Source organism: Spermophilus citellus, assembly GCF_964194105.1.
Source record: "Spermophilus citellus genome assembly, chromosome: 1".
Lineage (NCBI taxonomy): Eukaryota > Metazoa > Chordata > Mammalia > Rodentia > Sciuridae > Spermophilus > Spermophilus citellus.
Genome location: NC_138182.1, coordinates 92027402 through 92042600, shown reverse-complemented (window position 1 = coordinate 92042600; position 15199 = coordinate 92027402).

Sequence of the window (15199 nt, the reverse complement as noted above, 5' to 3'; positions counted from 1 at the left end):
AAGATAATTAACTTGCAAAGAAAAGAGGTTTAAAGTCAGGTGTGATGGGACATATCTATAATCCCAGCAACTCAGGAGGCTGAGGCAGGAGGAGTACAAGTTTAAACCAGCATCAGTAACTTAGCAAGCCCCTGTCTCAAAATTAAATAAATAGATAGATAGATAAATGAATAAATAAATAAATGGGTTGGGGATATGACTTAGGGGTTAAGCACCCTGGGTTCTATCCCTAGTACACCCCTCAAGAAACACTCATTTTGGCTTACAGTCTTGGAGGTTCCAGACAATGACTGGTTATCCCCATTGCTCTAAACCTGTAGTGAGGAAGCACAACATGGGAGAAGCACGTGGTGGAGCTAAGCTGCTCACCCATGACTGGGAAGTGAGAGGTGGGGGAGAACAGGTCCCACAATCTCCTTGGAGGCCATGTGTCCAATGACCTAAAGACCTCCTACTAGGGCACACCTCATGGAGGTTTCACAGCCTTCCAAGAGTGCCACAGCAGGGCCCAAGCCTTTACACGTGCACTTGGGGACAGTTCAAGTCCAGTCTCTGACACTAACAGATCTTATTTGCAGGAAGTACTGAGGGACATCCTTCAGGCTGAAAGGAAGTGACCCCAGACAGTAACCTGGATCCACACCCAAACACAGGAACACCAGGAAAACTAAGGAGGTCATGGAAAAGGCACTGCTAATGCCCTAAATGTTTTCATTTGTGTTATTTTACTTAGAATAAACCATCTTTCTTATTTTAACTGATTCAAAATTAATGGCATAAAACAACATGTGTGTGGTGTGTTATTGGGCATGTAGCTTATAGAAATGTAACACAGTTCCCAGAAGCACACACAGATGGGTGGGTAAGAACCAGAAATGGTGAAGAGGGTTAGAATAAAACAGCTCTAAGTATGCACTTGCTCCACACTCTTCCCTTGGCTTCTGGAAAAGACAAAAGTAAATAAGGTATATGATTATAACAGTATATTTTTGTAGGTTTGTACAATTCTTAGGTGTAACTCCTTCAATTGTAGCACCATTAAAAGAGGAAAAGTAATGGAGTCATAGGAATGACATTTCTGTCCTTCAAGCATGAAGTATAAATATAAATAGCATTATAACAAGGTAAAATGCATATGGCCAACCCTGCAAGATAAATAAACATACATAGTGAAAGATAGCTATGGAAATTAAAATAGTACATTAAAATTTACTTAATGTGGAAGGAAGTAGTTAAGAAGAGACAAAGGAACAATAATAATAAAAATGACACAGGAGAACAGGTAAAAAGGCAGAAAGAAATCCCACTGTACCATGATACATCACAAGTGGACGGAATATGAAGAGGATTCAGGACTCAGCACGGGAGGTCCTGGGCTCCATCCCCAACACAAACAAAACCAACACAAAGAAGAAAAACCTCCACAAACCCATTGAATGCAGTGTGTGGGAGAGACAGTTTAGAATCAAAAACACATTTGGACAGTAGAAGGATGGAAGAATGTGTTGTGCCCCCAGCAACCACAGACAGCTGGATCAGCGGTAACAACGGGAGACAGAATAGAGTTCAAAAAAAAGTAAGACTAGAGAAGCATTTCCGGATGAGTAAAGGGCTGATGGACCAGGGAGATACTTTGCTATAAACATGTACACCCAGCAATAGCTCCAGAACATGTGAAGTAAAACCCTCAGGAATGGAGGGGAAAGGGCAGTTCAACAGTAAGAGTTGGAATCTTCAATACCCACATTCAATGTGGAACAGGTGATCGAGCAGCACTACTGACCAGTTGGATGTGATGGGCATGGGCAGAGGACACGCCCAGACCCAGGGCTCAGGGAACAGTAGCTGCAAGGCAGATTAAAAAAAATTAGTAAATATTTTTCTTCTGGAATGAAGCTGCAGAAGACTGGAGGTGTTTGGATGGACACATGTGTCCCAGGCAAGAGTCAGCACAACCACAGACGTGTGCTCCAGGTGGTCTTCAGGGAGCCAGCCTGCCAAGGCTCAGGAGGATGAAGCTTCAGCTGGGACCCAGGCAGAGGTTGCCCAGCTCAGCCCAGCCCCAGTCGACAACTCATAGAGATAAATAAGATGATAGTTTTTCAAAATAAATTTTGGGTCATTCATTACATATGAAATGCTAACCAGTGTCTCTAATTCCCCAGTTTTCAATGTTTTTACCATATTAAAGATTAGGGGAGAAATAATTCAATGTTGTATCAAACAAAAATCAATAGGACTGCACAGGCACACGTAGAAGCTTTCATAAACACAGGAAGTGAGAACCAGGTGACCCTCACAAGGTCGCGGGCACCAAGAGAGGCTGTGTGAGCCCCACAAAAGTGGCCTGCAGAGCAGAAGGCTGCATTGACTGTTCCCACAGCATGAGCTGGTCACCTACACAGGGGCATTACAGCGTGTTTCATTTACAGTCAAATAGACTAGTTAGTAGCAATTGGGGAATTCAGTTTAATTTCTCCCAATTGTTTTTGGCAGGGAACTCGTGATTGAAGCTTCACTAGTAGTGCTTAACCACTGAGCCACATCCCTAGCCCTTTTCTATATTTTATTTAGATACAGAGTCTCACTAAGTTGCTTAGGGCTTCACTAAGGCTGTCTTTGAGCTCATGATCCTCAGCCTCCTGAGCCAATAGGATTACAGGCTGTGCCACCACATCCAGTGATTTCCAAATTTTTTTTATATTTTATTATTATTATTATTATTTTGTAGATGAACACAATACCTTTATTTATTTATTTTTATGTGGTGCTGAGGATCAAATCCAGGGCCTTAATGTGCTAGACAAGCACTCTACCCCTGAGCCACAACCCCAGTCCCTCCCAAATTTTACATAATAGAAAATAATTTCCTTCTAATTGGCTTTAGAATTTATGGTTTTCCAAGGACAGTACAGATATTAAGTGGGAAAAGCTGGTGTTATTAACTCCCTGGTCATACCAGCCGCAGAAAATACTGGGATGAAAGGAACAGGCATATTCAGTCAGTCTGATGAAGCAACTTTTCTCCCACATTGACTGTACTTCCTAAAATTGATCTGAAAACATGGAGAGGTTTTCACTTAAGTGCAACAAAACAGATAGCATTGAGCCAGACGTCGGGATGCCTGACATCCACAAATCATGTGACCTGGACGTTCTCACTCATCTCTTCAAGTCCAGTGCTTTCCTTCTGTCATATGGGCCCCAAAGATGTGACACAGCTCCTGGGCCACCAGGAAAGGCCATCTGGACAGGTCTCCAGACACCAAATGGGGTGATATGCTATGCTCTAGAAAGCCCCGATTCTGGATACAGAGGGAGCTGTCCCTCACCCTGGTCACACCTCCAGACTTCTCCAACAAACAGCACCCCCCAGACTGATGCCTGTCTTCACTGGCCCAACTCTCATCCTCCTGAGCACTGGTCTACACCTTTTGACCTCATGGATTCCGTGCTGGCTCCTGGATGAGATGCTGCCACTCCAATTTCCCTCACTCTGGGCAGTGGCAGCATTAGTTGCTTGGGCCTTTCAAGCCCAGGACATTCATCTGTCTGTAGCCTTTCTGCTGGTCACTGGGTAGATGGTCATCTGTCTATAGCCTTTCTGCTGGTCACTGGCATGTTCTTTTCAGTGCAATTCATTTTTAAGAGGTTCCTCTTTCATATTCCTAAGGACTACTTTGATCCAAAGAAAACAGGACCCTCATCCTGCCCCTGAGTGTCCCTGGTAGAACTTCTTGTCCCAGGAACAAGGTCTTGTATCAAGTTCTGCAAACTCAATCCAGGAGTGCTAGGTAGGTAGAACATTCTGGGTGGAAGCGGAAAGGTCACTAGCTCTAGAGATGTCAAGAAGTCAACCTAGTATACCTGCCTTGAGGCCAGGCTCAGTGGGCATGAACTTCACTCTTCAGTCTCTCCTAATATGAAAGCCCTTCTCCAGCCTGGGAGGGAACATGTCTAACAGCTAGGGAAGCCAGTGCTGCCTGGGACATGAGGATGCTTCAGTGACATCAGGGACACACACCTCAGCACACACCTCCCAGGACCACACCACCGCATATACCACAGCACACACCTCAGCGCACACCTCCCAAACCACATCACAGCACACCTACAACAAACACCTCCCAGGACCACACCACTGCACACACCACAACACACACCTCCCAAAACACATCACTGCACACACCTCAGCAAACACCTCCCAGGACCACACCACTGCACACACCTCAGCACACACCTCAGCACACACCTCCCAAACCACATCACAGCACACACCTCAGCACACACCTCCCAAACCACACCACAGCACCCAGCACACACCTCCCAGGACCACACCACAGTACACACTACAGCACACACCTCCCAAAACCACACAGCACACTTGCCAGCCTGTGTCCCCTTGGAGACAAGCCAGGGGACCTTAGCTCCTTCCTCTTTTTCTGTTGTCACAAGCTGCCAGCTGGAGTGGCCTGGACCCAGACTAGAGGAAACAGGTCTCAGCCTCCCTTCTCACTGGGGACACGTAGGACGGGATGTAAACAGCTCTTAGTCTTTCTTCTCACTGGGACAGGTAGGATGGGGTGGGAAGGGCTGTCAATGGGAGCTTGTCTGGGAGACCAGACAGATGCACTCCCAGGGCAGGACAGACACAGTTCTAAATGGGAAGTCCCAGCAGCTGGTGCTCAGCTCAGATGTGACTTGCAGAACTTAGAGGCATGGCAAGTGCTCTGGGGAGATTAGATCAGCCCACCCCAGAGGCCAGGCAATGAGAGTCTCCACCAGTCTGCAGTCTCTCTGCAGACCCACTCAGCATGGGTGACCAAACCTGCTGAGGTGTCACACTCCCCTCCCCACAAACATGGCCTCCCTGTTCCTGAGTGCAGTAGCACTTTATAGACCCTCTTCAGCTGGTTGTATGGGCCACCAGACTATTCAGGTCATTTGCTTATTTTTCCATTGATAAATTTATGTTGTTAATTTTTATGAGCTCTTTGTGTATTCTGGATATTAATCCTCTATCAGATAAATATCTGACATTTTGTCCAATAAAGTTTTAGCTTCATTTTAATGATTGCTTCTTTTTTTGTGGTGCTGGGAATTGAACCGAGGGCCTTATGCATGCGAGGCAAGCACTCTACCAACTGAGCTATATCCCCAGCCTCCCAGCCCCTAACAACTATTTCTTTTTCTGTACAGAGCTTTTTAATTTGAACAGAATACCCTGTTTCAATTCCTCATTGTTCTTTCTGAGCAGCTGGGGCTGAGGGCAGGCCATCAGTGCGCACACCAATATCTAGAAGTGACCTCTGGGGTTCCATCTGCTTTCCCGCCAATGTCAGGATTTCAGGCTGCTTCATGACTGGCTTCTGAAAGAGACTCCCTTGATCAGAAACACCACCATAGTTAAGAGTGATGTCTGAATACCAGAATTCAAAGTGGCACAGCCTGTGACATCCACTGGAAGGCACCAAGCACCTGGCAGGTTCTGTGGACTGATGCTCATTCGCTGGCTGTCAATCTTCAGGTGCCCTGTTTTATTATCATACCTGGGCCGAGGGGAGGCAGCAGGTGGATTCCCCTCCTCAGCACAGCAGTGGCCACCTCTGGCTTCCGTGTGCTCATGCTACCGTGGTCACTGAGGGCACTGCAAACAAGTCTACCTTGATCCACAGGCACAATTCACTGAAAGCTTAAGTGCTTTGTTAAGCACTGTTCTCAGCACACAGGGTCAAAATAATTCTACCTCCCCACGGCAAAGATTATCAAGCTTTCCCTAGAAGCCTGGCAGACAGTAAGTAATGTAGGCTTTGATACATGGCATCTGCTGCATGTCCTCAGCTCAGTCCTGGGAGATGAAGACGGCTGGAGAAGGAGGCAGCAGTGTGAGTGAGCAGTCAGCAGGCCCTGAGCTGCCCGCAGTCCTGGGAGGCTGCAGAGGGGGGAGAGTGGGGAGCACAGGCCCCAATGAGCCTCGCTAAAGAGCTTTGGCAGGCCAGGCACAGACTTGATGCCCCCGGGAAGCCTGGAACAGCAGCTATGTGGGCCGAGCACATCTGCTCTCTGCCTGAAACCCCAGGAGCCCCTCCAGGGCTGCTGCTGTCCCTGCAGGAATGTGGCCTCCCAGGATGGGCTCTGTGGCAGGAGAAACACCCCAGGGGTGGGGAGGAGTGCCAGCAGATCCTTCTGCTCCTTGGATGGACTAGTCTCCAGCAACAGAGGGATGTCCCCCAGCTGAATGTGGGGCCCTGGATGTGTCACCTAGATCTCATGACCCTCTGCTTGGAGGTCCTGAGGGGGTAGACTTCTCTAAAGGACCCTTCTAAATCCCAGGCTGCTGGTCGCAGCACCCCAATTCACCAGCTGCTCCTGGGGGTCCCCATTATGCTATCCTGCCCTCTGGACTTCCTTGGCCAGGTCAGGAACCTTGGGGCCAAGACCCCCTTGGAGACTTGGTGCTACTTGCTGGAAGGCATGTGCCTCCCCCCACTGTTCCTCTCTCCGGTCATCTCACCTCAAGCTGTCTGAGCTAAAAGGAGACCCCCTTCCTCTCAGGGGCTCAACATTTTTTCCTCCAGGAGGAAGGGGAGGAGGATAGGAGCCTGGGTCAGGTGGAGGCATCTGAGGACTGTCAGCTGGAGGGGCCAGAGAGGGTCATTGGGAAAGCCCCTGGGTACTTGGAAGTGAGGCATGGAACTGAAGTGAAGGTTGACCAGTGGGGGTGGAAGTAATGGTGCTTTGTGGACTGGGGATTCCCTGCTACCTCCCTCTCGCTATCCTGCCATCATATCTCCAGCGCAGAAAACCTAACAGTTCAACTGCTGAGGATACAAACTCCCTTAGTTTGAACAAACACCGTCTCTCTTCTGTCCTTGGCGCTGGCCCCTCAGGCCTGGTAGGTGGCCTTCCTGTGGCTGACTAAACCATCACCTCCTGGCTGTCACATTAGCCTTTGTCGTCCCTAGAAAGGTGTTCAGCTGAAGAAATAGGCTGTGGGGAAAGGGACGTGGTCAGGCCTGGAGCTGCTGGAGGACACCTGCACCAGGCCCAGGAGCATGCCTCTGGCTCCTGTGCTTTGTTCAGCAGCCCTGAGTCGAGATTGAGGTGGCCTCTACTGGTGCCTCAAGCAAACCATGGGCCAGCAAAGAGCTGTGTGCATCACCATGCCTGAAGACGGGGGACTTGACACACTTGTGGGCATGCATATCTACAAGGACAACAGTACTGCTACCCAAAGCGAGTTTCAGTGCCCTCAGAATCATCTGGAGGGCTCTGTGAACAGATCAGTGATCTCCCCGCCCCCAGTGTCTGATACGCTCAGTATGTGGGGAAATTATTGCAGGAAAATTATTTTTAACAAAAGAGTTAAAATAAAATACTGGGAATAGCAATTTGGAACTACTAATAAACCCATGGACACAACTCTCTTAGTTTGAAAAAATGTACTGAGTCTAGAAACAAAGATCTACAGTAAAATAGAAATGCAAATCCAGTTCACCCAGATCCTTTCCCTGGGACATGATAACTAAAAGCCTTACAGTTTGGCAGCATAGAAATGGAGCCATAGAAATGGTCCCCTGCCTTATCTTACTCTCAGAAGTATCTCTGAAGTTGATATTGAACAAATTCTATCTACTACTCTCCATGTGAGAAATAAAAAACCCAGATTCTCCAAGCTCTCACAGCAAGATTGGGCAAGGGTCTGAGACGGGGACTAGAGACAATCTCCCCAGTTGCTAGTAAGCCAGGGCTGGAGGTGGCATCTTGAGAGAGGTCCTGCAGCTCCATGGTGGCACCTCCCCTGGACCATGGGGCTTATGAGAGGCACAAGTACCCCTGGCTTATCTTCCAAGATTTGGAGAAAGACATGCTGTTTTTTACATTTAAATGCACATTGATGGACCTTCAAGTTAATATGGCAATCATTTCAAAGACAATGTAGGACTCTGAAGGCAATTTCAGGGGGTAGTGGTCCTCTTGCTGAGATCTTCAGCAGGAATACATCAAAATCCAGAACATGACTACCATTCATTTTGTCTAATATGGCTTTAAAATTCTTGAGACAAGTGCAGAAACATGCGGATATGATGGACACAGGCTGTGGCTTGAGTCTGTTTCCCCTCTAAAGTTTTTTAGAGACATAAAACCCAGTGTTACAGTGTGAAGAAGTGTGGCATTCTGGTGACCAGGTTATGAGGACTCTGGGTGGGATGAGTAACTTGTTGTCATCTAGGACATTTTTGCCCTCTGTCCCCTGTTAAAGGAAGACACACCCAGCAGGCCCTTAGAGCAGAGAAGCACCCTTCACCATACACTCAATCTACCGGCTTCTTGACCTTTGACTTCCTGGCATCATCTATGAGAGATCAGTTCTTGTTATTTGTGAATTTCTCAGTCTTGGAAAGCTTTTATACTACCACAGGAGGGATAAGACAACACTGAAGGCAAAAATCAGAAAATAGAAGCTATCTTGAAGGTTTCCACTATGCTTTAATTATCAGGCAAGGATGTGAAAGGAGCTATTGTATACACATTCATGGGTGCAAAGAAAAACAGTCTCACAATGAATTTTATATGTGGACTATCTTCAGAGAAGTGAAAATTATAAAATAAATGAAAGAGATAATAAAATGATAAAATTTGATTTTGAGCTTATCAGAAAGTTAAAAATAGAAGAAAAATCTCTAAGACAGAGTAAAAGAAATTTTCCAGAAGGAAGAAAATTGGTGAAGAGCTTGAAGAATGCACTTCAGATACCTGTGGACTACTTGATTCCCAGAAGCAGAAGGGAGAGAAAAAATAATGTGGAGAAAAGAAAAGAAAAGCAAATAAATGAGAGCATGCAAAAATGGTAGAAAGCTTACATTTTTGCTCCCAGCAGTGCCAACATTCCAAAGAAAACAATCAGAAGCAGACAGGCACATCATAGTCAGACTAGAAAATCTAGTGACGGATGTCATATAAGTTGTGTAAAGAAAAAAATAACATGAATGGTGAGGCATCTTCAAAACGAGGCACACAGTTAAAAATGTGGTTATACTTTCCAGGGGCAGAGAGGAAGCTAATGTCAATACAGGAATCTCTCTTCTACTGTGATCATTCAAACATGAAGCAAAATTCATGATGAGATAGCAATTAGCAATGGAAAAGGTATAAATGAAAAATAAAATTTCAAGTACTAAATGATAGTATTGATTTGCAAAATAGAAAATCAATATTGATATGCAAAATAGAATAGTAATAGTTTTGAAAAACAGTTTACTAGTATTTTATGGAATTCAACACACTGAGGAATCACATACCTAGGTATTCACCAAAGCAAAATAAGACCCACGCAGAAAGACTAGTACTACATATCATACGTGGAAACTACAGAAGTTCAGCTGGAATGTGGAAGGTGATAAGTAGAGGCTGGGGAGCTTGTGGGAGGAGGACAGGTAGAGCACAGCATGTTCAGTGAGTGCAAGCTGAGTGCACGTGTGGAGACAGCACCCAGAACCACACGAATGTGAGCAATTGACACATTACCAAAATATAATAAGATTATTACAAGTAAATACATGATAAAAATATACTGAAATCTATATATGTACACATATAAAACATGGAACTTTATTTGTTTACCTGTATTTATATCTTTCAGCCTGAGGTGTTTCCTCATATTAAGTAAAAGAGAAAACCTTAATTGTGAGGGGCACCTGAGGGCCAGGCCTAGCCCTGGAAGACCTGGCTGTCTCCAAAGAACCAACCCAAGTGCTAGGCCCCACTAAGGGACCACCATGGTGCTCACAGCTGAAGAGCACTCCAAAGCAAACAGCTGAAAGAGCAAACCCTCTGTGGATGTGCAGAAGAGTCCTTAGAACCCCTAAAGAAAAAACAGTAGAAGACAGAGTGGGCAAAATACACTCAGCAGCATCGCAGAGCAGAAGCAACATTTCCCTGCAGAAGGGTAACTGGAACAGAGGGACTCCTCTCAGGAGTTGGGGCACGGTGCTCAGAGGCTGTGCCATAGGACACTGTGGAGGCCAAGGTTTCATGGGAAAAAGAGTACTGCTCCCAGGGAGAGAGCAGGTCTCCTGAGCCCTTGATAATGAATAAGAGTCTAAACATTTTAATAAACAGAATTGACCTGTGGAAGAAAAAGGAACACAAAGTAGATGACTCCTCACCTGCAGACAAGAGAATGTTGCTGCAAACCAGATACCAAATAAAGCTGGAGGAGAAGAGCCAGGACCAGACATTACTATATCAGCAGAAAAGACAAAAATAAAAGACAGGAAAAGAAGCCCAAGAAAAGCTCCGAGGAGGTTGGAGCTGAAGAACCAAGTGATGGAGACGAGAAACCTGAATCCAGGGCAAAGTCAGGAACAGAGAACATGCTTGAGATCTGGAAGATAGAATTCCAGCCTCCCACAGCAGAGGAGGAAGTGAGGGAGAGAAGCGTGGCAGTCCCCACAAGGAACCAGGAAGAGAAAGAAGCAACTGCAAATTCAGACTTTAGGTGTCTGAGGTCCAGGAAGTTGGGTCTGCACCCTAGAATGGAGAGTGAATCTAAGGGTCACTTGAGGTGCCAAGAGATGTGTGGGAAACCTAAAGAAGGATAAGGACACAGTGGGCACCAAGAGAATAAGAAGCAGAAGTCACCGGGAAAGGGAAGACACTTAGCAATGAAATTTAAGAGGGAATAAAGTATAATAAAGTTAGTTTAGTGATAAATTTTTAGTATGATTTTTGATACCTGTATAAAAGTGAATTCTGTAAATAATGATATGGGTATGTTTAAGGGAAGAAAGAATTTTCAGGCTCTGATTTATCTTTAGAACAAGGGGCATTGCTGGCCAGTTCCTGAGTGGTAACAATTTATGTCTGGGGTAGGTGGGCAAAACATGTTTCCTCCATATTGCAGAATAAAGCCCTGCTTCCTAGAAAAAATAAATAAATCTGTGAATATGCTGAAAATCAAATGGAATGCATATAATAGAAAATTAAGACAATTGTATTACAAACATGATATAACCCCAAGGATAATGTTGGGAATGGAAAGTCCTTAGGTAAGTAATATTGGACCAGCATGTTGAGTACGCTCAGACTCAAGAAGAGTGTGAAAAAACTGTACCTAGTTGCTAAAGAAATTCTCCTATATGTTGGCAAACAGATTATAGATAATTATGTCTATTTTTTCACAATAGTAGAAAAAAGTTACAGGAAAACAGAGAACACGGGAATAAGCCTTATTGTCTGGATTTTATTGTGAACATCTGTGTGTTTTCATGTATCTGTCCAGAATTAAAGACAAACATAAAAAAAAAAAGAAAGAAAGGGAAGAGTTATGCCCGGGTTTGCATTCACACATGCATTTCCTGCATACCCAGGTTCATCTGCAACAACAGTCAAATTAGCTAAGCCATGAAATCAGTGTGTGTGCCATGAATGAACAAAGGAGAAATGGTGTGAATACACAGTAGAGTGTTATCCAACCAAAAAATTATGTATTCCTGTCCTTTGTAAAAAAAAAAAGAATAGAACTTGAGGATACTATGGTAAGTGAAATAAGCCAGTCACAGAAAGACAAATAGTGCATAAATGTTTTGTCTCAAATCTGGAAGTTAAGGAAAGTCAACCTGGATGTAGACTTGGGGTGACAAAAGGTTGGTAGGGGCTGGGGAAGGAGAGTGGATAAATGGATAAAGTTTGCCAAATGTGGTTTCTAACAGTGAGAAGTCAGTTTCCATAAATTCTCCAGCTCTCAGACTATGGTTTCTAAATATAGTTTGTGTCATCCTAAAAAAGAATAAAACTTCCTGTCTCTGAAATGCCCCTTCAGTTGCCCAGAACTTAGCCAAGTCAAGGGGACAACGAAGGCCTACATGGGCTGGAATGCCTAGACACGCACTGTCTTACAGGAAAGGGCTTTCCCTCACACATGTGGGGAATTCAGGCTGCTTTCCAGCACGCACTGCAGGATAGATGCTCTGTGGGATGCTGGTCATACAAGGAGCAAAGCAGACTAAGCAGACTAATGATGTCACTGCTTCTGCAGCCTCGCTTACGGAACTCCTCTCTGCAGAGACCAGTGAAGAAGTGCGCACTGTGGAGGCTAAAGGGTCATCCAGTCTGTTGCCAGGGACAGAGTGCCATGAGGTGGAGCAGTGCTGTTTTCTGGTGAACCGCCACAGGCAGTGTGAGAAAGGAAGGTGCCACCTGTCATCTGTCACCGCTGCACCTTCTGCAACATGGCCTCCCATCCCTGCCATAGCACAAGGGAACTGCAGATGCCACATGTTCACACCCAGGATGGCCTTCTGCCTCCATGTGGGGGTACAGCAGTGATTATGGAAGTTAGGGACAACTGTGGGTACAGTGACACCATAACCCCCATATTGGGGAGGGTTACTGTCGCTCATTAGTTAGCAATGAGCTTTACAGGAAGGGAGCGAGCTAAGATCATTGCAGCCACAGGCGGCCCCTTCCTGCAGCAGCACAGTGGGCTGGAGGAGGCTGAGCTGTGGGGAGCTGCGCGCAGCACTCTGCCTCCCTCCCTCCCGCCACCGTGGCTGACTCCTGGAGCAGGACTGTGTCAGGCTGGGCAGACTCCTGCACGCACGTGCTGCCTGGGTGGGGTAAAGTGTCAAGGCTCCCCCTGCCGCTTCCTCACCCTGCTTGGAATCCACAGCCTGTGGCTGAGAGAACAGCTGGCCTCGGCCCTGCCCAACTGTCCATCCCCATGGAGGCAAATCGGCTGTGGTGATGGTAGCAGTGGCAGAGAAATGAATGGGCCAGTGCCAGGTTTGCAGGGTCAGAGAAGAGGAGACCAATGGCCCATGCTGCCCCAGGCCCGGGCAGCAATCTCCATAAAGGCAGAACTGTCTGAAGGGTGCTTACCATTGGGCCTACCGTCCACCTCCATTCTGTGTGGCCTTAAGAAAGGCATCACTAACTACCACACCCCCCAGGGGACACAGCAAGGACTCCAACTGGATCTTACAGGCCTGGCTGTGTTGCTGTCTTAGTCTTCTCACCTAGAGAAAGCAGTTTAAATGCTGGTGACACATCCCCAAGAGAGAGGGCAGCTCACCAACACCTCCAATTTCAAGGACCTGGGCTTTCTGCCAACCACATTGATTGGTTAAAGATAAGGCAGAGCCAGGTGATGCTGTAGGTGAAGTCCAAGCTTTCCCTCCCCTCCAGGACTACTCCCACACGGGTGCAGACCTCCCTATGCCAAGGTCCTGGCATCTCCCAGTTCCACACTCTGAAAGCAGAGGCTGGTGGGCCTGGGAGCCTGGGCACCTTGAGGCTTATTCCCAAATGCACACACCTAGAAAGCAATTGTGAGCCATGGACACATTCATCAGCTCCAGAAGGATCTTGTGAATTGTGTGATTCTAGCTACCCAGTGGGTTTGGGTGGAGGCCATGGCAGTGATATGGTAATAAATGAGCTATTCCCTTAGGATCAGGGTCACAGCTATGGTTCAGGGTCTTAGAAAAGCTGAGTGCTATATAGCTGGTGGTACAAGTTGAGACCACCACTAAGACTATTGCCATCAGTGTGAGCACACATCTGCTATCTTTAGATGGTTGCCAGATTCTTTCAAAAAGCCTAATTCTGGATCACCACCAACAGGCACAGCTGCCCAATGGTGAGTGTATTTTACAGCAGGGATACCACACCAATATTCAGCCCTGTAAGTGCAAAGGTACATAGTATACTACACAGGTATACCAGTGCAAAAAAGGAGATGTTAGATGACATGCTGGAACACACCCCTCTACCCAAGGTAAGAGGAAAGAGAGACCAGAACTTACCTGGTCTGTGGATGGGTCAGCCAGAGGAATGGCTCTGAATTGGATGGTGCTGGCGGTCTTCTACTGCCACCATGTGGTTTGTTTGAGAACTGCATAGAGTAGCCCCTCTGTGTTTACACAAGCCAGACTGGAAAGTCAGCCTGGGCAGCTTGGCTAGGCCCTTGGCAACTTGGGATGATGATGATGATGATGATGATGATGATGATGATGATGATGATGATATTATATCATATAGCAGTTGGGTTCTTTTTAACAAAATCGCACATGCAAGAAGTTTGGTTTCAATCCCCATTCCTTTTCCACCCTCCCATCCTCCCTCCTCTGCTCTATTGATTTCCTTTGGCTCTTTTACTTTCTTGTTTTTTACTGGTACTTTCTGCATATGCATAAAGATGAAATTCCACATGGTGCATTTACATATGCATGTAACATGGCTTTGTGAAATACATTCTGTATCCTCCCCTTTCCAATCTCCCTAAAATTAAAAAAAATAGAAGCTATTCCAATACCTGGAGACTAAATAATATGTTACTGAATGACACATGGATAACAGAAGACATCAGAGAGGAGTTAAAAAAAATTCTTAGAGGTAAATGAGGATTCCAATACAACATATCTGGGACACTAGGAAGAGAGTACTAAGAGGGAATTTCATAGCATTAAGCTTATGCAGAAAAGGAATAAAAAGTCAACAAATAAATGACCTGACTTACATCTCAAAGCCCTAGAAAAAGAAGAACAAACAAATAACAAAAGTAGTAGAAGACAGGAAACAATTGAAATCAGGGTGGAAATCAATAAAATTGAAACAAAAGTAACAATTCAAAACATAGACAAAACTTGTTTTATGAAAATATAAATAAAATTTCCAAACCATTAGCCACCCAGTTGAAGAGGAGAAAGAAAACTCATATTACTAAAATTTGTGATGAAAAAGGAAATATCATGACAGAGACTTCTGAAATAAGAGGACAATTAGAAACTATTTTGATGGATGCCTTGCTAAGTGAAATAAGGCAGGCACAGAAAATCATACTGTGTGTTGTCACTCATATGGGAGAGCTACAAGTAGATTTCACAGAAAGTACAAGAGTAGTCACCACAGGCAAGAAGAGAGAGGAGGGAGAACAGGGTGGTGGTATTAGGTACTAGTACACACTCAGGAATGGCCAGCAGTGCTGCCCTCCAGCACAATAGGTGACGGGGTGCCCAGCATGTCCCTGTGTATTTCATAATAAAGCTGGGGGAGCAGTTCACAGACAACAAGAAATGATAAAGGTTAACAGATGGAAGAGCTAAAGCCCTGATCTGATTATGATACACTGGAATAGCTGTGCAACTAGCTCACTGCTCCTCATCTACACGTGCAACTTAAATGTGAATCAACACAG